The 27,935-nt window shown below is 46.6% G+C and overlaps 1 protein-coding gene across 24 annotated transcripts in view; it reads right to left on the minus strand.

The window, feature by feature from the left end:
* LOC308182563 (uncharacterized protein) overlaps window positions 1–27,935 on the minus strand; it is a 66,938-nt gene that overhangs the window by 31,428 nt on the left and 7,575 nt on the right. For 2 of the 24 annotated variants that reach the window (XR_013941878.1, XR_013941879.1), the window contains exon 3: window positions 25,442–26,647. The exons of 16 other annotated variants lie outside the window; for them this stretch is intronic. The gene's annotated coding sequence lies outside the window, so the exon portion shown is untranslated. 6 more of the 24 variants (XR_013941880.1, XR_013941881.1, XR_013941875.1 and 3 more) reach the window with 5 other exon arrangements.

Here is a 27,935-nt window from a genome sequence, read left to right on the forward strand (position 1 = left end):
TGCAGCAAACGATAAAGGGAGAAGTGACGGGGAGTTTCAAAGCACTGTGATTGAGCTCCTTTGCTTCTATCATGCAAAGCCACCAGAGCTCCGCTTCTAAACGGTCATTTTTGGTTTGCTTTTAAAAAGGGAGAACAAGGAGATCTCAGGGAAGCACCGTCACACAACTTCCAGAACATTTTCTTCCTCTTGCAGCTTTTAACAGGTACCGGGAAAATCCAGTTCACGTTTTCCAATGGAAACAAGTGGCCTACATAAGGGATATGAGGTGGGTCCAGGGGACAGCTCACAGGTACACTTCCTGCAATTATTTCAGTTACAGCCTGTTGTTTCTTGAGTGTCTCACTGCATGGAGCTAGGGGAGTTGCAGGTGGTTTCCCACGACACCCGCCCTGCTTTCTGCACTCTCTCGTTTCCCTGTGTGAAACCGTGGTGTGCAGAGCCATATGGTCTTGAGCAATCAAGACTACTTTCTGCCTCATTTCTTTTGCAACCTACATAGCGATTCCAGCATTACGTTTAGAGCTGCTAATTATTATCCACTGCAATATGGCAGACAGCATACTATTTGGTAATGATTCAGGCCAGTTCTCCATGCCTACTGCGATGGCGGGTCAGGCAGTGGGTGCAGCTGCTCTCTCTGTGGACGTGTGGATGGGCTTGGGGGCCTGCACTTCCCTGCTTTGCTCGCTGTCAGGACATCAGCACACTCTGCTCCACAGCCCTTACCCGATGAAGTGTGCAAGTTCATGCATACGACCGAGTGCTTTGCATCACTGCAGCTACTGCTTCCAGAGCATGACCTTACATGTGTACTCTAACGAAGACAAGATCGTAATCTTGTCTAGGCACCTGACGCTTTGGAAAAATACCCAAATCATAGCTCCCGCCTACCTGCGCTCCTTCTCTACAGATTAATTTCTGTGACTCCAGGAAAGGCAGAGCAGGAGAGCCTCAGCCACTGCTCACCCAAAGCCCAAGGCTTAAGGAATGGGATTGCCGGCTTCTACCGTGAGCAGCAATCCTGCCTGCAAAGCTCATGTATTCCTCCTCCTTGGTGTCTCCTTATCCCAGCTCTTACCCTGCCCCCTGCAATGTAATTTTCCAGTACACTTTTATTCAAAAGGAATCACCTGACAAACCTGCAGAAGCCTTTATCTGGGGGGAGGTATCAGTTAATATTGGTTAAAATAGATTTTTTGAGCACGGAGTATTGCTTTTTTTTTACGCCTAAACTGCAAAGTGATGCCTTGAAGATGAGATTAGTTCATTATTTATAAAAGTAAAATCCCTCAGAATGTATTAAATATGAAAACATTGTATCGGGGTGTAAGATTTGTGAGGATTAGGCTCTGAAGTCTAGACATTTATCTCTGAACGCATTACATTTGCATTCATTACATATCCTGCTGTACCTCTAAACATGAAAACTGATCTGCAGAACAGATGATCAAAGCAGGGAAATGCAGATCAGAAAACATGCTGTGTTCACTTAGGAACGAAAAAATGTTGTAAAAAAAAATAATTGTCTGATATTGCAGTACATGAAACCGTAATGTAAGCCCCCGCAGCAGCGATGGGGGAACCTCCGAAGTAGCTGGCACGGCTTGGAGACGCTGCCAGAGGTTCTGACGTTTCCACAAAACTTCTCCAACCCCCTTGGTGAGGAAGGGTGCGAGGACAGCAGGGATTGCTCTGGGTGCACCCTGGCACCACCACGACCCCGCAACGGGGTAACCGTGGGCGGTGGCTGCTCCAGCCCATCTGTGTCAATCGCTTCTTCATTTTTCACTAAGGAAGGCCTTTCCTTTCTTTCCGTGCTGGTTGGATGTTGCACTAACAGAGCCACCCTTACTACGCCACCGCACCTTCCCCTTTCCAACACAAGCACAGCATTCACCTTATTCCGAGCCTCTGAACTTTACCAATCGTTTTAAGATTTATGAAAATTCAATATTAATGATCTAGAAACCTCCTTGGACAGCTCTTCTACAGTGTGCGGATGGCGAGTTATCCAAATCTGTGGAATTTAACATTATTTTTAGCAATAATAATTGCTGTTTAACATTCCCCTGAGCTGCTGCTGGAATAGAGGTCGATCAGCATCCCGGTACGAAATGCCTGTGCCCATACACTTTCTTAAACAGAAAACTGAAATCTGTATTGAGGATTTCCGCCTTTTCTACTTGAATCTTGTAAGTCACTTTTAGAAGTGGTCAAGAAATTTGTAGCTAAGATCTTGAAAACAGGTGAAATTTCAAGTGAAATTTATCTAATTTTAAGGAACTTCCATTCTACACTGGGACTAGTGCCAGGTCTGCTGGAATATTCCCAAGTTTCATGAAGCATCCCAGTGAGCTTGGAATCACTTTAGGATGATTTATATGTTTGGAGAGAAACCAGGCTCCCAGGCTCCATCTGGTTTTGACCTAGACAAAGCTCCATCGGTTGATTTACACCATGATTTATACCATGCATTTTTTGCATAACTTCAAATCAGAAAAGAATTTCAGCCCACAAAAAAACAGGCAAAGCGAGACTGACAGAATGGTCTGCAGAAATCCCTTCTGTATTATTAATCTGCCTTATCTCTTCAGCGTGCTCATTTCCTAGCCCAAATGCATCCAAATCCCAGATCAGAGGGCGCTATTGTTTCCAGTGTCTGTCTGTTCTTACAAAGGAAAGCTAATTAGGTTGAAAGTCTCAGTAACTGTTTAGTATGACAACAGAACCAATGAAGCACTGTCAAAGCTTGTGCTAACTGGTCCAAAACTCCTACGCTTTTAACATAAAACTCCCGTTCTTAATAGAAATTTTAAGTGACAAATCCACGGAATGAATCTAGTATTCATTATTTGCAAGAGAGTAGGAGAGGGGATTTAAATGAAGCATGTATTCTGCAAGGAGCCTCAGGAAATCATTTAACAGCTCAAGAGAGAGGGGAGCTGTGTTATCATCAGAATTTACATGATACATTAGCCAGGAGTGGAAATGTTAATCATTCTATCCAAAATCTATTTGCAAAATTAGTGGAATACTGTTGCTTTAATGCCCTTTTCTTATCATCCAAAGTGTAAATCCTTTCACCTCTTCTGGGAACTGCAGAAATTAATTTTGTGAACTACTGTCCATTTCCCAAAACACTGCTGCAGCAGGAGTAGGGACAGACTTCAAGGTCAAAAAAGGCTAAAAGTTGTAAAAAAAATGAGGAATTTTAGCCTTAAAAAACATGCATGAAGTCTGTGTAAGATAAACAACTGATTGTTTTATCTTGCTGACTACTCCATACGGATCTGTGAGAGAAGTCTGTGGTTTGACTCTACCTCTTCTACCTAAAACCAATGTGAGACTAGTAATGAATAAACAAAGAAGTTTTTGATGCATGGGAGTACTACAGCTTGTTAGCACCCAGAGATTACTTTTCCTGAAACTGCATTTCAAACTAAAATGATAAATGAGTGGAAATATTTGCTTCCAGTTTTCACGTTAGAAACCTTGTTGCTTAAACTCCAGTGGCCCCAAAGTGAGCTACCAGGACGCGTGCATAAACTTAAGTACGTATCGTTATAAAAGTCAGCGGAGCTATATACGTTCCTGCATTTAGGACGTAGTTAAATACCTTACTGGATCGCAGCCCAGTTGCTAAGATTTCTCATACTCAACAATCTCGCTGTAAATTTCCACTTAGTGGAAAGAAGGGGAAATAAAACCCTGCTCCTAGTGCTCAGGCTCTACCTGCTCAACAGTAAATCTGTGCCTAGCGAGCCAGGTGGGAAAGACTGGATATCCATGGTAGCACAGTTGAAACCATTTTTTTTTTTTTTCTGAAAGAAGCCAGGAATTTCTCTTGTGTGACTCAGCCCCAAATGGTATTGATTGGTAACGAAACGCCTGGAGATAGAACAGTGAGGAGCCAGAGCACAGCCAGAGGGAGCGCGGTGGTTCCTGGTGGGTCTGGGGGGCCGTGGGACGCCATCCCCAGCTGGTCAGCGTGATGGCAGTGCTGTAGGTACGAGTAATGTGCTTCAGAAGAGCTTTATGCTCTTTATGCTTAGATTAAAAAGGCCTAATTGAATGCCCCGTTAGGATAAGACATAGCTGCCGATGCTCAGGAAGGCAGGCAAATATATGCAATAGGCGGTCAATGAAATATGCTCAAAACCGATTTTCCTCTGTAGCAAACCATTGCCCTGAAACCTCTTTCTTCATTTTCACAAAGGCTGAAAGCTATTTTCTGGCACTAGATCCCCCAAATTTCCAGTTAATAAGCAGGCTTTGTGTTGTTGACCTTACACATGCTGGCACAGCCAGATTTTCCAGCAGAAATGAGAGGCCAGCAGCCAACTCGTATTACATTTTAAAGCACTGCAGCTTGGAGAGGAAAGGGAAATTATACAGCAGCACTGCAGTCTGACTGGCACCCTCGGCAGAGAGCTGTGGCACTGGTACACAGTGTTGAAATTACTTTTGGATGCTCTGTCAAGCACGAGATATAAATTGCACAATGTTTTTAAATGTTTTGGAGAGATTGCCTTTTGAGTGGCACCCTCCATTTCTGTATGTCCAGTAAGGTGTAGAGAATTCATTTGCATTTTTCATTTTTCAGTCTTTTAGCCAGCCTGGACCAGGAGGGGGAATCCAGCTGTGTGGATGATGCCAGGAATGGCTCAGCCTCCATCTGCTCTAAGATACAAATTTGATTTCTCCTCATCTTTATTTTCATGTCGAAAATTTCTCCTCTTTTTCAATATCCTTTTTTCTTCCCATTTCATCCCTGGTGTAAATCGGATACTATCAAATGAAATGAAATGGAAGGGAATGGACTGCCTGAAGCTATTCACTGCACAGGAACTAAATACACCTCCTAATAAGACATTCCCTATTTATTTTTAGTAGCAGTGTTCATATCTTTCCTGCCATTGTTGAACACTCAAGTGATGCTGCTGCTAAACATTATGACTTTCTTTCCTTTGCTTAATTATGTGCCAATCAGCGTAGAGCAAAGAAGTTGCTATCAGCTGGTTGCTGGATAAATACTGAATGCAATGAAATTGCAGACGTTACTAGGAAAATGGGCATTTCTAAACTTCAAGGTATTTAACTCTCGGAGGAAATGTGTGCCAGCTGTGTTTCTGTGGAGCAACACAGGCAGCTTATGGCCAATTAGAAAGTTTCCAGCACAGATAACCCCCATGGGGCTTAGAAGAGAGAAATTGGGAAAACCCAGTTTTTGGTACCCAGTTGTCCAGCACGTTCATGCATTTTACACTGGGCAGGCAGGAAAGTGAACGTACCCTAAGTAAGCTAAGCTGCCTTTGGCTCCTTGCTGCAAATAGATTACAGGTTCCAGCGGGCATCCGACTTGTAAAGGTTGGCCTCCATCCTCCTGCGCGGCTGAGCTGACAAGGAACCCACGGAGGATCAGCAAATCTTAGCCTTTTTCCTGCAGGTGGATTTCTTTGCTTCTGGTGTCTTTACTCTGCTCTTTGTTGTTATTTTTACAAAGCTGAAGATATACTGCCTGCTCCTAATGAATAGCATGAAAAACATACGCTTCCAGAACTCTTGGGTCTTGCCGTGTAGTCTGTTGCTCCCCATATACTGCTGGGATATATTTGCCAGCATTTCAATTAGATCATCAATAACCTAGTGCAGCTGCTGAGAGAAGAACTCAGATGTTCATAAATGTTATAGTCCATTAAGTTCAGATACTTCAAAGGCAGTTTGGAAAGAAAGTCATTTGTTAGGCTGAGTGTCAGTAGAGTTGAATGCAAATCATACTGGATGCCAAAGCAAGGGATTAAAAAATGGAGTTTAAAGGTCAAATTAACTTAATTTGACCACTCCTGACACATAATGCAACACCTTGACTTTTTAAATATTGCAGTCACTTGCCAGGGAAAGGATTCCTCCGGAAGGCTGCGAGCCCCGGCGCGCGGGGTGCTCGGAGCCCTGCCAGCAGCGGCGCTGGAGTGGTGCTGTCACTGCTCCGCGTGCACGCGCGCCTTCCACCACCACAATCCTTGTGCTATTTCCTACCCTCTAGACTCCGAAAAGCAGATTAGCGCTTCAAGCACAGCAAATATTTAAATAACCGATTAACATCATCAGAGATTTTCCCATTTTACAATTATTTCCTTCTGAGGCAGGCAGAGAACTCAAATGCCACTCCCAGGGTGTTCTTCTGCAGCCTTTCCCTGGGGAAGCTGCTATTTGCATGAAGGAGAAGCAGCGTGATTTGTGGTGCTTTGGAAAGAAATAGGAATGCAAACATCAGGATGAATTACCAGCTGATGGAAAATGTGGCCAGCTCACCTGAGAGGAGGGATGGCATGACAGAAAGAGAGAGAAAAACACTAAATCAATGTGAAACTGCCAAACCACAGCTGAGATTCAACAGCAGAAGAAATCTGGTCACAGCATCTGCTTTCAGCAAGCGGGGCTGCATCCAAGGAGCTGAGCAGACTGGCACCGACCAGGGGTAGCAGAATGACAGATCCTGCCCCAGAAATAGAGGCAGGACTTTCACCCTCAGCCCGGCACACTCGCGGATTGGAAGGACTTTTCTGCAAAGGTGGAAGCTTTAGGAGGCTTAACAAATGTTTTCCCCACCTGGCAAGGGCTGGAACGTGCAGCTAAGCAGCCAAATCTGTCCTTTTCTGCACCTCCTTGATGAGTATGCACATATGGCTGGGAACGGTCACCCCAGCTCCTTTCCTGCTGACTTCCATCCTGCTGTTCTTTCTCGGAGACTCAGGGTTTGGGCTGGCTAAAACACTTCTGTGACTATTTCACTGGATTTTTTGTTTTTGTTTAACACAGAGTTTTTCAGTAAATACTTGATGCTATAAATCAAATTCCAGAGTTCTGCCTGGTGAACCAGTTATGGGAAATGTGTTTGTGTGCCAAATTTTGACCTCGAATGCAATACTTTTTAAAAATTCCTTTAATAAACAGGGCAATGTTTCTCAGAATACTGACCCAGCCTTGCCCAAAGCTTGCTTGACTTCAACATTCACAGCCTTAAGGACATGTGCAAGAGCAGCCTGGAGGTGGGTGATTTGGGTTCAGGATGCTTCCATACTCAGCCTGCAGCACTGATGGTCTCAGGGTGGCAGGGATGGGAGATAGGTCAGGGTCAGGGGCACAGCTCGAGGGGAAGGCTTGCAGGGCTGACGGTGAGTGAACACACAAGTTCAACCTCTTGCCTCCAATATATCTGGGAAAGATTAATAAAATAGGCAGGGAAAAATCAGCAGAGGTGGAGGACAGGAGGAGGATCTCTTGGAACGCGATCTGTCTTCCCTTCAAATCAGCTTCTTTCAGGGAGCTCCTGCCACAGCAGAGGTGCAGCTGGGAGTGCGATTAGCTCCGGGGATGGGGGCTTCCTTCCCTGGGCAGGCTGCTAAGATCCCCTTCAAGGCAGTATCAGGTAGTGGTGCCCACAGGCTGCCGGTTACCGGAGGAGCATAAGCCAGGGGTTGGGAGCCAAGCTGCCGGCAGAGCTGCAGAGGGTCTCCTCCTCCCTCCTCCTCCCCTTATGCTCGCTCAGGGTTTTGGGGCAGGCAGAGCGGCAGGGCAAGTCCCTCCTGGAAAGCGATTATCTAAATATCTGGTTCATCATTGTCACTGGCGGTAGGACGGCACATCCGTCTGAGAGTAATTAGGAGGAGGGAGGAGGGAGAAAGGAGGGAGCTTTGGAAGTGACTCATTAGCAGAATGCTAATGAAACTTTCAGCTTAGCCATGATGTTAAGTGGTGAGCAGAGGCAGACCGTGGCCGATTCCCCTCGCCATTACTGCTCCCCATCCCGAGAGCCTGTGCCAGCTCACAGAAGAGCAGAAGGTTCAGCTGTGTGCTACCTGCAGATCATGGGAATTTGGGCAAATCCCCGATGGAATGGGACAGCATCAGAGCACGTACAGGAGGTGAATAAAACGAAGGCAGAAACTGCTCAGCACTAAGCCAGCTGAAGCATCCAAATTTCACGCGGCTCTTGCAATGACTTGCCTTTCTGTGCGGATGTCTGGCAGCTGGAGCTGTTGCCCTTGCTTCTCGACGCAGCCTCTGGCTTGAGGGAATGGTGACTCAGAGCTGGAATAAATCCTGCTGCCTTCCTCCCTTATGATCTCTCCTTTTGAAAACTGGTAGGAGTGAAGCACAGACTTCATGGAGACTCCTGTACCTCTCCTGCTTTGTCACCACTCTGTTACACGCTGGCTTTGTGACATGCTTTGTTTTTAATCTGAAGGTGTTATTAATTCATGCTTGATTTTTTGTGCAGGTGCTTTCATCTGACATGCTGGTAGAGATGCTGCAGTTGGGGTGGAAGCAAGCTCGGAGCTGAATGTCAAGGCTGTGACTATCAATCAGCCTGCTGGAGGGAAGGACTTCCCTGAGCGAGGAGGCTTTAACAGCCTTTCTTGCACAGGGACAGGGTGTGAATCCACCTCATGTCCTCGGAAAGTCGAGTCACAGCAGTGCTGGGGACCTGTGGCTGCTTTCTGCCAGGCCATCTCCCCGTGCTTCAATGGGCTTCAAGCTTTAGCTCCAAAATCTTCCCTCTCTCTGCTGCCAAACTCCTTGTGTTCAAAGCCTCCTTTCCCATTTTCCTCTACGTCCTTCTGTTTCCATTTCAGCTACTACTCTTGTTTTTTTTTCTATTCCTCTAAATCCTAAGCCCTTCTCTATCCCGTGACACAACCCAGCCCTGGTCTTCCCTCGAAGACTGTCCGTCCTGTACCCACAGGGCTCTGTGGTGAAGGAGGAAGCTCCAAGGCTGAGCTGTTCTCAGCTGGGAAGGGAGGGAGGCACACAGATGCTGAGAGGGACACAAAAGCAGGGCTGTGCTCAGAATAAAAAGAAACTGCAGCTTAGCTCTGGCTGCTCCGTCAGGTCAGAGAGGCAGCTGGAGAGCTGGCACTGTCGTAGCTGCTCTCCCAGGCCATCTCCCCCGCCTGGCATCACCCTGCTCTGCCTCGCGTTGATTTTCCATCAGCGAAGCTCTGGGAGAATTCAGATCAGGCTATCAATTGTATCAGAGTTGGGAGACAGGAGGGAAATTTGATAAGCATGTGCACTAGCTGATTAAGATGGAGAGAAGAGGAGCCTCCAGTTTAACTCCCATCTGACCTTTCGAGAGGGAAGCAGCGTGTTGAAAAATGCCATTTGGAGCTCTTAAAGGTTTTATGCCCCTGAACATCTCAGAGCTGTTTAAGGAGAATGATATTCAGCTTGCTCGTGTCCTGCCAACTCTTGCTTTCACTCCCAGCAGCAGCAGCCTCAGTGGGAGGCTGAGAAGGATTTATGAAAGGTCAATATTTGAATGTGCAAAACTTACTAAGTCTGTCGGAGGACAGGGAGAGGTTCTGCATCAGCTCACTGATAACTCAGCCCAAATTTCCTCTCCAGTACGATGGCAGATGGAAAAACCCGACACGGCTCCAGTGACGTTGGCTCTGGTCAGCTGCACACATGCAGTTCCATAAACATGTTCCCAGCTGGCACACACAGATCTCATCAAGCTGTGCAAGGGAACGGACAAAACCCAAGTCCTTCCTCAGTGGATCCAAGATCCCTGCAATCACTCTTGTAAGGGTCTGAGCTGAATTGGATGAGCGGGGTCCTATCAGGGGCTTACGTGAGCTGCTGCAGCCTTCTGAAGAACCAGGACATTGTTAGTATGATAGAAAGGGAGAAGCATTCCCGGTGTTGCCAGGCTGGGAAGCCTTCTCCTTATGCTGACCGCTTGTACTGGCCAGGCGACATCACAGAACTACAGCTACCAAACTGCAGACGTGCAAAGTAAAGCTAGAGAGCAAACTGAGCTGTGAATCTCAAATGCCAGGGAAGGTCATTGCTTGTCTGGGGCTCACAGCGTCTACAGCTTTCACAGATTTTGTAGAAAGACGAAGAAATTTCACTGGAGCAGAGGAAGCAACCTGGAGCGGAGGAGCTGGTGCAGCCATTGACATCTGCTGCAAAGCCAACTTGAATATTTCATATTATACGATATGAAAAGTTTGCATGTTTCTCACAGACTTGGTAGCATGGTGATGTGTAACTGAGGAGCAGCAGAGTTTCAGCATGAACATATGACATGAATTTGTTCCAGGATTTCAGGATTCTTAGCTGTAATTTTATTCTCCTTCAGGAATCTGACAGGCAGCTAGTTAAATTTCAACACAAGAGAGAAAGTGAGAAAAGGCTCCTGTCTCCTGAAATCGGCCAGGTGCCAAGACGCTTCCTGTTTTGGCTGTACCTCTGCTCCATGTCAGGACTCGTGCACCAGGTCGAGCAGGGTATGGAGCAGCCTGGCAGGAGGGCTTACAAACAGGGCTGGGTGTCACAGGCAGCAGTTTGCTTGGTCCTGTTCTACAGCCCCAGACCTTTTGGAATCTCCAAATTAAAGAGCAAATGGCTTTTTGCATTTGGTTTCCAGCAGGGACCAAGTCCACGTGTGAGGGGATCAGGCACGTGTGGTAGGAGGTGCGCTGGAGACCAGGAAGCCCATCTGCGTGAGTGCCAGGGCTTCCCTGCGACTTCCCAATGCCTCAAAATATTAGTGAATTCCTCAGCATTTAAATTCCTTTTGAGAGCTGAAGTGTCATTAAGTTTCCCATTTTGCTGCAATTTACAATTAGTTTACCTCATTAAGCATTGTAAAAGCTGCGGGTGAAGCACCTTGGAGGTTATCCATCACTGGTTATTGCTTCGTGCTGCTGGATTGCTGCACAGGCGAAGCAGGAGGCTCCCTGGAGACTGGAGGCTCGGCGCTGGAGCTGCGGAGCGCTGCAAGCGCGGGGTTGATGGCTCTGGGGTCCCACCAGCAAAGCCACGAGGTGCAGGGCGGAGAGGTGCCAGGTGCTGGTGGCTTTTCCCATGAGCATTTCTGCTGGAGCCTGTACAGCACGTGGCCTCGTGCCCCTACCCCCGCTCCGGTGGTTGGGCTGAGCCAGGGGTCAGGTTTGCAACTTGTGCGGCCCGTGGGCAAACAGTCCCTGCAAAACCCTTCTGGAGTCCTGGAGCATCCCGACGGCCAGAACCATTATTGTTCTTTGGCTCTTTTTTTATTTAAAAGCATGACAGATTGATAATTAGAGGCAGCAGAATGAAACGATGAATTGCACAACACAAATGAAAGCAGCAAAAGGAAAAACTCTTGCCTTTTTACCAAATCCTTTGTAATATAAACCTAATATCAGCATGAGGCCATAGCTGCATTTTAAGAGAACAATCTTTGACTGTTCTGCTTGTAAGAGGCCCTTATCCCTTCAAGCAATCCTGGATCTGATACTCTTCTTCTTTGTCTTTCACTAGTGCTTGCAATTTATAGTAAGTAGTTAAATTTGACCAAAGATAGTGGCTCACATTTTCCACCCTCTGTGCCTGAGGGTAGTGTTTAAATCCAGAGACAGGCTTCTCTTGTAACTGCCTAATGTTTGAGCAACTGCAGTTCTCATTGAGGCTGATGTGATCCCCATCTCCGGAAATCAAGGCACTTTTATTTAATCACCGAAATTTTTAAATAATTAAATGAGAATAACTGGAACAGTATTAACCGAAGCACAACTTGCACATTGCTCATGGCAACAGGAATGGTTAAAACAAACAGAGCACCTGCATCCTGTCCCTCGAGGGCCACTTTATGGATAATTTATATAATTTCTATCAGTGATGCTACAAATTGGTCTACAAGTTGTCATATCCTGCTGTTTCAGGCCTTGCACCTGGAAAACAGGGGGAACATTTGGAAAAAGCCACCAGAGCTCTGTGGCGACATTTTTACCCCAACTCATCTAATAAATCTACATGCCAACTGTGGGATTTGGGCTTTTAATTGTTTTGATACGCACATGGCATCTCGCCAAAGAGTCAACCAAACAAAACTGTGGCAATTAGCTAAGAAGTCCTCTCTGCAGAGTTGTGCTCCTTAAGCTCCGTTCAGATTTACAAATGAGATTACTTGGGTGAGGATGTACATGCTAATCCCTCTGTACACACACACACCTGCATGCATGTGCCGGCTCGGTCTCAGCCCTGCCGTACACAAATGCTGTCTGCTTTTGGTACTTTGTACCCTGGAGAGGCCATTTTGCTTTCCTCTTTGGAAAAATAAAACAGGATTGAACAACAGAGTGACAACAAACTCAGGTATGGCGGGTATGGAGCCCTTCTCCTCAGGCTACTGGCTCAGTTATGATCTGGGGTTAAAATAAAGAAGATTGTCTTTATTTTTTAAAGTGGAGGAGGCCCCAGGCTTGTCAGAGAGGAGCTTCCCTTACTGCACCTTCTTGTGGAGAGAAGTCTTCATGTGCCATCTATCCCTGCTCCAGAGCTGGTCACAGACAGCCACTGCTGCTGCTACCCAAGGGGTGCTATTCCCCACCATGCTAAACGTCTGCAGGTGTGCACCCCATGCAAAGCTTTGTGCCTGAATCTGGGATTCAAAACCACACTGGAAGCTTTTACCTCAAGTTTAATCACTGTCTAATTACTCATATGCTCCTGACACCACCTCCTGAGACACAGGTGCTTTGGAAACTGTTCCCCAGTGCTCAGATACCCGCAGTCCTCCCCTGCGCCTTCCTCTGCCTTCTGCGCATCACCCCACTGTGAATTTGGGGCTTTCTCTGTATAATGGAGGATAACTCCTCCGAACTTTGAAGGTTTGGGTTTCAGGGTCCAGTCTTCACATGTTTCCTTTCCACAGCTCTGCAGCAGGAGCATTTGTCACTGAGGGATTTTTCTGAACCACACCAATAGTCAGCAGCGGTTGCCTCCCAGGTACCTCTGCCCTGCAGCTCGGGCTTACTGCAGCAGAAGCTGAGGGCTTCTCCATTGCCCTCTTCTGTCTGGACGGCTGCAGCTCTGCTCTGCAGTCTTTGGTTTCAGAGGTACTCCCTTTGACCATTAAAGTTTATGACTCGTACGTCAATAGAGCACAAACGAGCAAACAATCTCGGAAGACAGAATGCAATCTGCAAAGTACGGAAGGCTGCTCCTACCTAACACAAGGGGACAGTTAGTCAATGAACAGAGAGACATGCTGAAAAAAGTGCTATATGGAACAGAAGGAACGAGCCTGCTTCCCTTTGTGAAACCAGCCTTCTTGGCTGTAGTGGGTTGCTCTGGAATGGGACCCTGCGAAGGGCACATGTCCGGGCTGCCACTGCCGGGATGAACCGCGGCATCTGAACGAGCCGTGAAGCTGCTGGCTCAGCTCGCGGGGCTCCTGCTGGTGCAGGGCCTGCTCTGCCCTCCCATCCATCTATTTTTGATGATTCTTCCACACGCACAGACAATGAAAGGTGATTTACCTAGCCAAGAAAGGATTGCATTTTGCAGAGAAGTTCCCATTGCATGCACATCTCAGATTGTTCCCAGTGTGGGGTTTCTACCTCATCAGCACGAGAAGAGTATTTGCAGTCCCCTCGCCTCCTGACAGCCCACCTCTAGGAAGCAGAAAAGGGCTGGGCTTCCTGACTCTGAATCTACCTGTCCTGTATCCCTGTATGGGAAGCTTTTCTACAAAAAAGACATCTATAGGAAAATTCACATCAAGATACTGATTATTCTTATTTACCGGCTCTGCATTTGGAAAGAAAGATGCTTTCTTTCTTCCAAGAGTAGCTGCGATTATTAGAGATCTGTCTGTGCTAATTTTAATGGTGTTCCTACACGGGCTCCAGTGTGACCGGGTTATTGATGAATGAGCCAGTCAATGTGCGGCTGCTGTGTCACAGAGCTGAGATAAATGAATGGGAATCGCAGGCGGGGCCCTCCGCCCGCTTGGTTTCTGCAGATTCTCCATCGAATCATTTCACTAACCTAAGATGAGCAGACCCGTGTCAGTTCACCCATGAGCCCGAATCTTTGAAAAATGCCAGGGAGTGAAAGTCTTTGTCTGCAAGCACTCACTGATACCCTGCAAGGTGGCAGGAGTCGTACCAACAGGTGCTGGTCATGGCCTCGTGCTGTTTGCAGTGCCCCCTTCCTAGCCCATGGAGGCTTACTCCAAACTGCAACATCTATGCCTAGAAAAGGCAGCTACTGGAGGAAAAAAGTAACAAACTTTGGCCCTTATTTATCTCTCCATAAGCAGTTTTTTTTGTAATTAAAGACAACCATCTCCTTCTTGTCTGCTTTCTGGAATAAAAAGGCCACGCAAGCCCCTATGGTGACGAATTATTAATTGTGCTAGTCAGCTATGCTAATTGTTAACAATATCACTATAAGTAAGTGTAGGCACTTACAGGGTATCCGTCTTCTCAGCTCTGCTTGCGTGTCTCTGCTATGCTGTAGGAACCCCAAATGTTCATGGGGACCGGAGTCCACAGGCTGACACAGTCAGAAAGGCCCTTGTAGTGCCATCTGTAAGAACACACGTGGGCAGTCCCCAGTGCCAAGTAACTTCCCTGAACTGGCTTTAGCCTGGCTCTGTGGAGCTGAGCAGGAGATCCGTAACATCTCAGGCACAACATTTTTGCCCCAGGAATTTGGCTCAGTGTAGGGCACGAATGGATGAGGAGATAGGGGAGAGAGCAAGAAGGCCGTGACAAACTGCTCCAGTTCATCTGTGGTTTTAATATAACTTCGGGATGTGACCAGAGCCCTGTATTTACTAATTCACTTGACTGGCAGGCATGTGTTAGCTGGAAAATCACTGTTTCAATAACCTGTCTGGCTCCGTCATGCAGAATCGTGAAATGGAAACAATTGCGCCTGTCACATCACCTGTGATAACCTTCAGCAGGAAGCGTGTCCCTCTTTGTCAGGGAGATAAAGCCATTGTTGATACGTAATATACTTGGCCAGTCAAACCAGCTTGAGGATTGTCTCTTGCTTTGCTAATTAATTTTATCACCCTTGTCATCTTCTACTCAAACCTAGGCAATCCTAAGCCTTGTAGAATTGATTTCAGGGCACAGGAGGGATATATGCTTCTTACAAGCCAACTTCAGTTACAAATGTGAAGCGCTTTCTCTCTGCTTACTTGCATCAGCATGTTCTAAAGTAGGACACACACTTTGACGATTTCTATTTTGGCATCTCACAATGTATTTTTATAATACTTTTTTCCCTCCCCCTCCCCATCCTTTTTTTTTTTTTTTCTTTTATCAGAGACAAACAACAGCTGTGTTATTGGCACGGTGCTGAGAAAGGGAAGCTAGAGGTTAGCAATGGCATAAAGATAAGCAGTCCTGGTGTAAATCAGATCCTTCACAATGCTGAGATTAGAAATTGTCACTTGTCTACAAACATATGATGATTTCTTGCCCTCCCCTTATGTGCCATGCCACTTCAACTTCCCATTCAAGCTGTTTATGAACACTTCACGTTGGAGTGCAAAAGGCAGGGATCAAGTCTCCATTCGTACTGTGGAATGACTGACCCTGCTTCTGCTCTCAGTACCTGCAGCATCCAGAAAAATCCTTCTGTGGTGCCATCACGAAAGCGGTAAGAAGATTTAAAAAGAGATCCTGGCCCACCGGCTCCATGTTGGCAACCACGAGCCCATTTAATTTATTTTGGTTTGCGCCACGTGCCTGCGGTTTGTGTCAGGTGTGCTACAGTTCAGCTATTCAGGTTCATTTGGAAGTTGAATGATTAATGACACATCCCAGAAGGGCTTTACACTGGTAGCCTGGGTGCTGGCACACTGAGCTTGCAGCAGAGAGCCCTGCACAGGCTGCCAGGTCCACCTGAGAGGCCAGGCAAATATTTGGGCAAACAAACCAGGCTTACCTCTGCACAGCGGCAGGAGACGAGGCAGCGGGGATTAGGCTACGCTGCTCAGAGCCACCTCCTCGGTCCATACGGCTCTCAGACCTCAGGGTGCCTCTACCAGGAGGGAGAGGCTGGGGCATGTTTAATCCCCGTGCCAAGAGGTTTTGATGGGCAGAGCTCAGCAAACAGCAATCACATGGCTCAGCTTCTCGGAAAGCTGAAGGATGATCAATAGTTGATTAATCTAGTGAAGAAATTAATGTATTAAATGCAGTGACTGATGTCAAATACATTCTCTCTTGCTCATCGATTTCCTTATTTTTAACCTGCGTGTGCCAAAATTATGAAGCCCAATTCCAGTGCGCAGCTAGTACATTCATCTATTTAATTTCATATGGATATAATTTACTAAGCAATGTATTTGATTGAGTAAATGTGGTGCCATTGATTTTGTGGCTGAATTATCTGATTTGATTGGCACTGTGTCCCATTTAATAGAGAGAGCAACCAATCCAATAAGTAATGTTAGTAATTGGGTAGTTGTTTTCTAAAGAAAAATTACTTGAGTTTAAAGAACTAATGTTTCTCAGTTGCAGTGTAAACTAGATAAATTTCTACAACAGATGAACATGATAACATTTATCCAATGTAATAACAAAATGCTGGGCTCTGTAATGCAGCATCAAGGCAATGCTGCATCTTAGGCAGCATTCACAGAGCAGCTTATATGCAGTTTATGTTTTAATACAAAGCTCCATCATCAGGTCCATTAATTAATTAACCCACTGAGACACTGAGAAACGCCACATACCCTGATGGACTCACGAAGGCACAGAGAAGACAGCCGTCCTGGCAGCCCCACCAGCTACTGCCCTGCTCTGCAGCCCCGCTGAGCTCTCCTGCTCCCTGCACGGCCCCAGGCTCAGGCTCTGCTCCCAGGACAGCGGCACCGCAGCACTTCCTGCCCCTGTGTGCCCAAACTAATGACTGCGGTGAAGAACAAGACAAAGTGCCAAAGAGCTGCTGGCAGTTCCCCTCGCTGTGGCCACTCGGGCGCTCATTTTGCAGCTGCCAGCGCTCCCCTGGCCCGCTGCTGGCGGGGGGACCGGGCAGGCAACTGCAGTGAGTGCTCTGGAGTCGGACGCACGGGTGGGACTTCTGGCCTTTCAGCTCCAGGCTGGGAGCTGAGTCCTCTCCATCCACTTTGATGTTCTGGATAACAGCAAGAAGACTAATTGTGGGTTTCGAGCAGCCATTTCTGGCTGCAAGTCAACAGTGTTCAGAGAACGGAGCAGGGACAGCCTTCACACCAACGTGACTACACAATTAAGGACCTATTCCTTTCTGCTAATACCTTTCCACGCCTGGATCCGAGGCAAGTAATTTTATTCAAGGTGATGTTCAACACTGGTAAGAGGAAGGCTATTTAATTAAATGCTATACTTGACAAATTTGATACCAACAATCATCTGTCAAGTTCATGTAAAACTAATAGTAATAAAAGTGGAACAACTCATCTACTGATTTTTTTCTTGCCTATGCTGTATTATTTTGCAACAAGAGAAACCAGCACACATCGTTTGAATTCCATGCTTATATATTACAAAATACAATCTAGTCATAATGCTGCTGTGACAGCCAAAAGGAGCTCAGGTATTAGCAGAAGAAAGTGATTTTTTTATTATTCCATTTTATCACTGGATGGAAATTTCAAGACTCGAATTTACCAACACATCCACATCTGAACCTGAATATCTGGGAGGTCATTTACTCCACTGCACAATAAAAGGGAGTCAGACAAGGTAATGCATAATGGAAATCAAAGCCGAACTTCCATTTGCAACTGTGCCATCCATAACACTATCAGCTGCACTATCTAAATTATGAGGAGATACGACTCTCTGATGATGAATACAGAACATAATGAGCAGGGAAGGATAAACCCTGAGGGAGGGGAAATGTGCCACTTGTAGAGGTGTTTATCAAAAAAGAGATATGCTTCTGTATCTTAGAATGTTATTTTTCACAAAATTTATTGCAGATACTGATAAGCAAGACCTGTTTATTTACTTCATGCCAATTACAGGCTTGTTCAGAACTGTCTATTCAGACAGATTTTCCCCACGGAAAAGGCTTTCACTGAACATTTCAGGGCTTTGCTTCTAAAAAATCCAAACTTCAAAAACATTTCTAAATGTAGAAATATTCAGCTTTTTCTGTTCTGGAGGCCTAAGCTGCTGCTTTCCAATTACCAACTTCTGACGAAAGGAAAGAAGTTTCAGGCTCCAGAACAACAAAGAATATTTCATTCTCGGAGCGCTTCGGGGAAGAATCCCCGCGGGGTCCCGGCGCTGGCCTGGGCTCCCTGGGACCCACTGCCCGAGGGGCCACCAGCCCCAGCCCCTCCTGCTGCCACCAGCATGTGGTTGCTGATGCCTTGTTTGTGCAAGCTGCTGCCAGCCCTGATGTGCTGGCATCTTCCTCTCACACGCAGGATTTACCAAGCAATGCAGTTCTTCCCATGCAAAGTGGGGAAAAAAGAGAAGAGCTCTGCGTTAGGTCTTCTCAGCTTTTCAAAGGAGATGTTCAGCATCCGGACTCTTTTGCCTCTCCTAAGTCGGCTTTGTGTGACAACTGGAAAGGAAAATGGTAAAAATAGTGATTTATCTGCCTTTAATTAAATGCTGAGGTTTTTGTATGCAGTAGTGAAGGCTGTGTGTTGGTGCACTGTGAAACACTCACCACACAAACGGTGGCAATTACAAGGCAAGGGATTTTGGTAATACCAGACTTTCAGTCATTTTTCGCCTTAGTAATTAGAGCACAGCAAATAAATCAGCATTCAGTTGATTTAAATAAACTGCCCCTAGAAGAACAATTTGCCGATGACTCTCCTTGCAAATCACGTATCTGCCGATGCCACATATCAAAGAAATGATTTTTGTTTCTTCAAAGTGAACGCACTTCATACAGATGGCAGGTTCCCTTTGCTGCTTGCTCTTGGCCAGTAGCAGGAGCGTTGTTAGAGTGATGTGTAAGACATAAGTTGCTTGGAGTCCTGGTGCTTAAATCAAAGTGCGGTGCTGAGAATAATAAATGCACGTATGTGAGTGAAATTCAGATTGGAGGCATCTGTTTGAAAACAAGACGACACATTGTTGTCTAAGCGACTGGCAAAGATGGATGTCTCTATAATAAAACTCCGGAAAGCGCAGTCTTGGTCTGATTTCTGCCTTCAAGGACCAGACACTCTTCAGGGGCCCGTGAAACACATCAACTGTCCCAGCCCAGAGTTTACAGACTCCATATAAGCCTATTGTCCCTACGACTCAAATAATCTAGATGTGAGCAATTTATAGAGCAAGAAAAGCTGGGGAGATCTTAAAACATATACCCTGCAAGTATAAATTCCACTAACCGAGATAGATGTCTGCCATATGGTTGCAGCAGATGCAGCAGATCTGAGATATCCCAATGCCATCTTCCTCAGGGTTTGACCTCTCTGAGCATCAGAAGGAATAAGGGTCAAATTAACTGAGGGGCCAGTGAAAAGACAGCAAGCCTTTACTGCTGTTAGGCACGCTTTGACCATTTTGTAGACAAATCTTCAGCTCCTTATTAAAGTGGCAATTTTCCCAAGCACTGTGTGTATGCCGAGGCTATAAAAGCACCAACAATGTGTATCAAAAGCAGGATCTTTGTTTACCAGATGTCAGCTAATAATAAGAGGTATTATACCAGCACTGAGACTCATTGGGAAAGCCATGTACAAGCTTACGAGCTAAGCTAGCTGATTTACTGACTGCTTCATACCCACATTGCATGAGCTGGTTTGAATGTAATCTACTAAAAACACCCTGATGGGACCCATAAACTTTATATAAGGAGCCTTAACTCAAACAGTAAGAGACTCCGAGGACCCATGGAGAATGGCTCAAATGCTGTAGCGGATGGATTTTTTTATGCATTTTGTTTTTTCTTTTGTATTCACAAGGGCTATTTTCTGTTTATTTTGCAAAACAAAAGCAGCCCCCCCAAACTCTATCCGAGTCTCTCCTGCCGCATACACAGCCAAGGCAGGAGTGCTGTGCTAGCACGCTGTCATCCACCCTGACTCTGACAGCCTGCACACAGAAACAGCTGGATGACCTTTCCAGGTATTTGTCTTCAGCAGAGATTTGTAATGAGAATAGTCAATATTATTTGATGGACTATTTGCCTTCTTGTTACAGCGGGAAAACGTAAGCAGGAGTGTACAAGCGTAGTTCTGTAGTGGGAAAAATGTTTGATGCCTTTCTTTTGGAAAAGCAGGGATGCTGGCTGCTCTGCTTCCACTGCAGGTAACCCGGCACGAAGATGTGCACGGGGTGATGCGCTGGATTTGGACTGGGGTGGCTGGGATCAGAATCAGACCCCACATGACTGCAGAAATGGAGAGGATGGTTTCCTCTGCTGCTGCACAGCGTTGGTACTGCTGGAGGGAAAAGGAAGCGGATGGTGTGCGGGGCTGAGAGCGGCAGGGGGAGGACAGAGGGGACGAGACTTGCCAGGGGCTGAGCTGGCCACTGCTGCGGCAGGGAGCAGGCTCTGCGGGCTGGATTTCTGGCCGGCTAGCGCTTTTCATGTGGATGCTGTCTGCCGTTAGCTGCCAGGCAGATGGCAACTTACATTACAGGTTATCGAGTGAGCAGTGGGAGTCAAAACAAAATTATCGCTTTACTCCTCCACACTAATGAGAAGTGCGTCACCCAGTTGTTTAGGCACAGGATGAGCTTGCTTTATGCTTTCTCCGGATCTGGTCACTGTTGGAAGAAAAATATATCTGAAAATGCACGGGCCAGTGATCTCTACTGCTCTGGTAATTTATTTCCACCCACACCTCCCCTCTCTTTGCCTATTCTTGTCTGCAGAGGAGGCTTGTAAATAGAAAACTACGAAGTTTGTGTCATTGTTGTGGTCCAAGTCCCCTCATCTACTCCCCAACTTCCTTCCACAAGCACAGAGGGCTTGCAACGTGCCTCTCCTTCCCTCCATCCCTTCGTTCCAAGGTCTGCACTTCAGATCTGCCTCCACGACCCTCAGTTCCAAATAGTTCTTCTGCAGTGTTTCTGGCCTCACCTTTCTTCCTGCTTCTCTTCTCATGAAAACAATAATAAGGTATTGATCTACCCTGTTGAGACAATGAAGCCTCTTTAATTAGTTCATTAGTCTTTAGCTCATCAAGACTTGGATGAATGCTCCACTGAATCCTGTTTAATCACAAGAGTTGATGACTTTCAGAAGCTTTACAGGATGCGCCTGGAATCGAGGGCTGGCAGTGGCTGGGGTCTGGGGCCATAGGCTGGGGCTTGTTTAAGATCAGGATTCCACCCAGGGCGTAAAAACTCATGCTTGATGAACTGGGCCCCAAAGGTCAGCTTTAGGGAAAAGAAAACTCTAAAATGTGAAGTGGAAGACTTGAAAGGGTCTTTTACTCAGGAGTTAAAGTCTGTGATGCAGCAATGCATCCCCAGGGCTGCTGGCAAGTTCAGTCCAGGAAGAAAACCCTCCTGGTTTTAAACCTGTGTTTGGAAGTCAGAGTGAAAATAAAAGACTATAAAATTACACAAATTTATGAGGAAATTACATTTCTTTTCTTAGATAAAGGGACAGTAAGCACCTAATTTCTAGAGAATCAAGAGAATTTTTCTCTGCTGCACGGAGACACCAGCAGGACTCCTCAGCAGTGGCACGGGTCAAAGCAGAGCATCGGCTGCCCCACAGCACGGACTGCAATGCCCTGCCCAGAAGGGCCGGGGCTCTTTCTGCCCATGGCCCCCTTCCCGTTCCACCACGACACTGCCATTTGAACTCCACTACTTTCAGCTGGGGGCTTGTCCTGCCACTGCCGTACTGCGCTCTGCAAATTAATTTCAAACCCCGTGACGCATTCTCTGTCCACAGCTCGAGCTAATCGCTGAAGAGCCGAACCAGGCAAATTGCAGGTGGCATCGTGGCGGTAAAAGTTTAATGGTGCCGGTGAACGCTCTCCTGCCTCAACCCCAGCTTTAAATTCAAGCAATAACCCTGCAGGTGGATGCTAATCTGAGGGAGACGGGGAGAATTTTGATCAAAGACGCTCCTCTGAAGTGTGACCCAGAAGGAGCAGTTCCCTTCTGTTTCAGCACAGATCATTTAACGCAGAGCCCAGCTCCTTCCCCGAGGGCCGATCCCTGCCAGCAGGCGGGGATCCCCAGCCTGTTTCCCAACCCCACCGGGCTGTGCTGGGCACCGCAGCTCAGCTGCCCTGCTCCCTGGCACCAACCTGGAAGCTCAAGTCAACAAATACAACGGCACAAACCTGCTGCCCTTCCGATCACATCCGTACTCCTGCTGCTTCCCAGAGGAACTAATCTCTATTAAAAAGTGTCATCTGAAATGCTCACGAACCATGGAGAGAGGCTGGAAATGCATTATCTCCCTGAACCTGATACAAATAAGGATTCGGCTGTTTGATGACACCTTGAGATAATTGTTTCAAAGGATCTGAATGTAGAAAATATTTTAAAACAACTTTAGAATCAATAGGTATTTTAATTTGCAACTTGCAGCTCGCTTTCTGACAAATAACCCCAAACAGAAGGATAAATAATACAGCTTCAATTATATTTCCGTACAGTATTTATCTTATTTTGTGTTATGTGCTGCTGAGCTAATTCAATTTTCTGCTGCCAGCCCATGCTTGTTCCCCTTTCACTTGTAATGTATAACTTTATGAAGAGGGACTAAATCTTCCTGTGTGAATGGCACTTTATCCCCGAATGTGAATTTTGCTGGAAAATAAAATAAAATAGCAACAATACTCTTCATAAAACTACGAATAAAGCCCATGCAGCTGAGCTATTTTTCAGCGGTGACAAATGACACACAATGGAGGGAAGGCAGGTGGCAGCTGGAAAGCATCCAACAAACCCCAGAGGCTCCCGGCCTCACAGCTGGGAACCAGGACCCGATACCCTTGGCTTGAACGTGGAGCTCCTGCGAATTTCCAGGCGCAGGGGGTGGTGGAAGTTTGCTCCCTGCTGCCTCCCTCTGCCTCTCTGAAGGGCGCAGCGAGCCACCCGGAGAGCTGCCCGCACCGAGCTGTTCAAGGGAACATAGCCAGAAAGTTTGTCCTGCCCCTGGTAGAGGAAAATTTTAATTGATTGTGGAGCCCAGGAATGCAAATTTCAGTGACGTTCATCAAAGGGTGAAGACAGAGGCTCTTTGGGACATTCCAGTATGCCTACCCTGGTTAACTGAGCTCTGGTGCCTTCACGTAGGGAGCATTCACCTTGTGCTGACATGAGATTATCAGCGCCTTTTTTTCCTGGTGTTTCTGTACCTGCATCAGCGCTGGTGCAGCTCTCAGGTGGGATTCTCTCCCCCAGGAGGCAGTGCAGCTCCCTCTGAAACACAGTACGGAGCCTGTGCAGCGCCCTGTGCTGCAGGGATCCTGCAGCAGCACTGGCAATCCACACGGCTAACGATAACCTTGACGCTGAGCAGGACACAAGATAGGTGGATGGACTCCAAAACTTGCAATATGATGCTCACTTACTGACATTTCTTTAACTTTTTGTTCCATAATTCTTTGTCCTGAGTTGCTGTTGGAGCTATTTCTGGTCCTAGCCTAACGTCTTTTAATTTCTTTTTCTCTAAATTGCTGCCTCTCGAGATGGAAAACAAGCCACGAGCCCTCACTTCACGTACCAAGGCAAATGTCAGCCAGCTCCCGCCTGTGGGCACCTGCGCTGGTGCCAGTCATCTTAAACTATACCCAGCGCAGCCAGAAAAGCCTCTGGGAAAAAATAAAGGAGGGAGGAAGGCATTCGGCTATAGGCTGGGAATTGTCTGCAGCAAAATGACAGATGTTTATGGTTCGTAAGTACATTCCCAAAAGGACAATGCTAGTAGCTTGATAGAAAGGGGGGAAGGAAGGATGCAGGAATTGATTTACCATCTGTGTTTTTCTCAAAAACATTTTCCCTGAGGAATATCAGGGAAGCTGACATTTCCACAAACCGGGAGAAGTGGGATTCACGGCTAATTGTGATCCTGATGGTGAAGCGTCAAGCAGGGCATCCAAAGGGAAGCTCTGCAGGCTGCAACATCTCCTCCAAAGCTTCTTCGCCATCTGGAATACTTACAATGAGAAAGATACGGGCCCGCTACAACTTTGGCCCCTTGGCTTGTTGCACTCATTGCTGGAAGAAGGATGACTTTCCTGCCTGCCCTTTGCACTCTGTTGTTACGAAGCCTGGTCTCAGCCCTACACACCATCTTGACAGAACACCTCTGCTTCAGAAATCTGTCACCAAATCCTGTCTTTTCCTTCTGCCTCTCTGCTCTGTGAGCTGCTGACAGCCGGCCCTGCTGGCTTGCAGACTCTGCCATGCAAACAGTTTGGGTTACAAGTGTTTGATTCTTTTTTAATTTTCCACTAAACTGCCACTGCTCTAGTGCAAATGTCACCTAACAGGCAATCGCAGGAGCTGTGCAAGCAGAAAGTAAAACAGCAATAAAGCAGCCTGCTTTCTATTCTCTCGCACTTTGGAGTTCGAAGATCCACATCACACTTTCCTTCATTTCAGTCTGCTCAATGTTAATTTTAGCATCCAAGCCTTCTATTTTAGAGCTGAAAACACAGCTGATAACGTGGTTAACAACTGCTGCTGTGGGCTCCCTTGGCAGCAAGGCATTAGCTTCTTTGCAGGCATACAGCGTTCGGCTGCACTTCCAGGTTTCATTGTCTCACAGCTCCTCCCCGAAAATGTGGTTGGTGCTCCAGGAGCTGCGGTCACCACCGCCACCCCGCACTCAGTTCTGCACTGCCTGGCTTATGAGACAAAGGCGAGGGTATTTTTGCGACTGATAGTATCAGCTCGTATGTGATGGATACGCCTGCGAGCCATTCCTCTGGCTCCATTATTCATCTCTATTGCGTGCTGCCAGGGAGCACAAGGTGCTCGGTCCCCTTTGCTGGCACGCTGCTTCGAGGAGCACAGAACCACATGCAAAGTGTTTGAGCACGCACAGAACACCTCGGCTGGCTTAGCTGGTGCTCACTGCTCTCCGACGCTGGCAAACCCCTCTCCTTTGTCTGGTACATCAGGCTGGGGCACCCCATTTGGTACCCACTGAGGTGCTGTGGCTACGACAACCGCTGAAGTTTTTGGGGACCCCCCTGCTCCGGACCTGCATGAAAAAACAGCGGCTGCATGGTGTGATCAGCATGTGTTCTCGCTCAGGCCATGGACCTATAGAGCTGGGAACCCCAAAGCTGGGTTTCAGTGAAGAAGAGTGTTAAAAAAAATGTTTATGGACCTCTGGTACATAGCAATGGCAGAAGTTGCATGGGTAGCCAAGAGCAGAATCAGCAGAAGTGCATTTTTCTTTAATTTTATTTTCAAACCTGTAATTAATCATAGCTTAATAAGTCATCAATCTTGTGGGAAAAAAAAACAACTAGTAAGTAGAATACATCCTCCCAGTGCAGAAAACCAGTGTCTTATCTTAATGCAGGGGTATTTCTTGAGGGGAAGAGGGAGATTAGATACAATTAAAGAAAGTAAATATTGAGAAACAAAGAATGGTCGCTTGCTTTCCCCCAAAAAGGACGTGAATGAGGAGACAAACACCAATGCTTGAAATCCAGTACGATTATTTTCCCATTGGACATCTTGGTGAAAATGTAGACTAGAAACTACCCTCAGTATTCTCTGAGCAACTGGTTTGTATTCAACTAAGACCACAAGGATAACAAATTCCCTTTTAATCACCCTTCTTCCCCTCCCTGCAAGTTTTAAAGAAATGTAAATCTGCCATTACAGAGTCAATGCCTTGAAAAAAGTGAGTTTGCATTTTTATGAGATTTCAGAATGTGTCCTTCTAATCTTCCCGTCTCACATTTTTATTCCAGTGATTCCCTCTACTTCCTCTTGTCGGTCTAAAGTTAATTCAAGTCACTTTATACTCTAAAAGCAAGTCTTTTCTTATGTTTAAAATTCAGTTTGAACCTCTCCCAGTTCAATAGAGAGTCACTTGGGTTGTAAGCAACTGCTCAAGCGATTGCTGCTTCTTCCCTCAAGAATATTACATTCTCTGTTGCTCACAACAAAGATATCAAGAGTGTTAATACTGCTGTCGTGCTGACTGACAGCTGCTGCAAATGTGGTTGATATAAAGTTAAATTACTGCACTTCGGAAGCAGTGCAAAGCCTGCTTGGAACATAGCTGGGGTGATCTGCTACATCCTCCTGGGGAAAAGTGGGAGTTGAGAGGCATCCAGCAATTCCCTGACAAGAGCGCTCTGAAAGCCTCGTGTTCGCCTCATCTCCACGTGCGGCTATTAAAAGGGACTGGCTTTTATCTCAGCCGTGCTCGGAAACTCCAAGCCGCAAGGCAGAGAAGGGCCTCCTCCTCCTGCACCCCTCGTGCAGGGAGCACGTGGCACACGGTGACCAAAGAGGATGGGGAAGATAACTTGTCTCAGCAACAGCTGGTCCAGGAAGGAACAGACTCCTGTATTTCACCCCGGTGTTCAGCACACAGCTCGGCAGTGAGCTCACGGACACGTTCAGATAGCCAGGCTGTCACTGACAGAACGAGCTGAGCTGCAGATACCCAGCGAGTGCACGCCTGAGACTGCTGAGGGCACGCCAGAGCCAGGATGCCCCTTGGGAGAAGACCCGGGCTTGTTCCCAATTTCACGGTTACATTTCCTTCTTGCTTCTAATCCGCAGCTACGAGATACACTGAACACACGGCGTGACACCGCGAACACACGACATGCTCTACGGGGGAAATCAGATCAGCTGCGCAGGACGATCTTCCACGAGTACTGTCACCTCTAGGAGCCTGGGCAGGATCCTTCATCTGTCACATCCAAGTCCTGTTTCTGCACCAAACCATCCAGCGAGGCTCACTGAGTCAGCTGGAAGCTGCGTTAATAACGCACGTGCCAAGGGGTGGGCACAGGCTGGGCTGAGCAATGGTCTCTCACCATCTCCAAAGGGCTCGTAAGCCATGTCAGGGAATGAAAACCACGGGGGTGCTCGGGGAAGAATTGAATCAAACAGATGGGAACGTGGGAGTGGAGTTTGGGCCAGGAAAGGCCAATTTCAAACCATATTTTTAATTAAATTGTGGAAGTTTTTAACTGATAAAAACATCTTAGTTGGATTTAATGGCATTTAGCCGCTTTAATTGGGATGTCTATATTTGGAGTTTGCAGACAGAAACAGATAATAAGGCGACAAAAACAGATCATAGGGGCTTAAAATCCTGGCATTTGCATAACCCAATTGTTCACATTATGAAATGGAAACCCTGTTATCAGCTCCCATAAAACAGCTTGTTTTGGTAGATTGCAAATACTGTGTTTAATTAACCAAGCTTCAGGGACAGTGAATCTTATTGTTACAAGATACGACTCTGTGGAAATAAAGGCATTTTCATTTAAATAAAACAAAAGGGGATGTTTATCAGGATGTTACTTAATTGTCAGCACTGCTAAAGAGTTTTGTTTCTGCGATAATTTACGAACTGGAATTGATCAGTGAAGCAGGGAACCAGGCACCTTTGTCCTGTACAATTAAAGCTCTGTCATATTAAATCTAGGCATTAATGATGCCAACAGCTACAAGCAAAGCAGAAAAAAATCTGCAAGTCCATTGGAAATCCCGGGTAATGAATGAAATCCAGTTTTACCCAATTAGCCCCCTCAAAGCATCTATCTTGGTAATATTCACCGCTGGCGCTTCCAGCAAGCCCAGCACTACATCAAGGTCCCACTGTGTTACTTGGCACGGCGCAGAGGAGGATAAGGCTGGGCGAGCATGAGGTTACATGCCATTAATACATTCTTTGACACCCACTCCCACAGCATTTAATCACGAGATCTTCATCTGAAAAGCCAGGAATTGTCCACAGAGTAAGTCAGAAGGAAAATAAGTGAGGTACCGGGGAGGAAATGATTAGGTTTTCCTTGCCGAAAACACTGCTGGGAATGGAAACATTCTGGCTGTGAGTGTCTGAAAAAACTACACAGTTCTTTATCTAGGTATACTTTTGCTAACATGTCTGGTGTGTCAGAAACCATTTTTTTCACTAGGCAGGAGTGGCTAGGAAGGAAATCAAACATCTCCAGAACTATTTGCTGTTTTGCAGCCTCCCTAGGCCTGGTG

The sequence above is a fragment of the Anser brachyrhynchus genome (genome assembly GCF_964034855.1).
Source record: "Anser brachyrhynchus genome assembly, chromosome: 24".
Lineage (NCBI taxonomy): Eukaryota > Metazoa > Chordata > Aves > Anseriformes > Anatidae > Anser > Anser brachyrhynchus.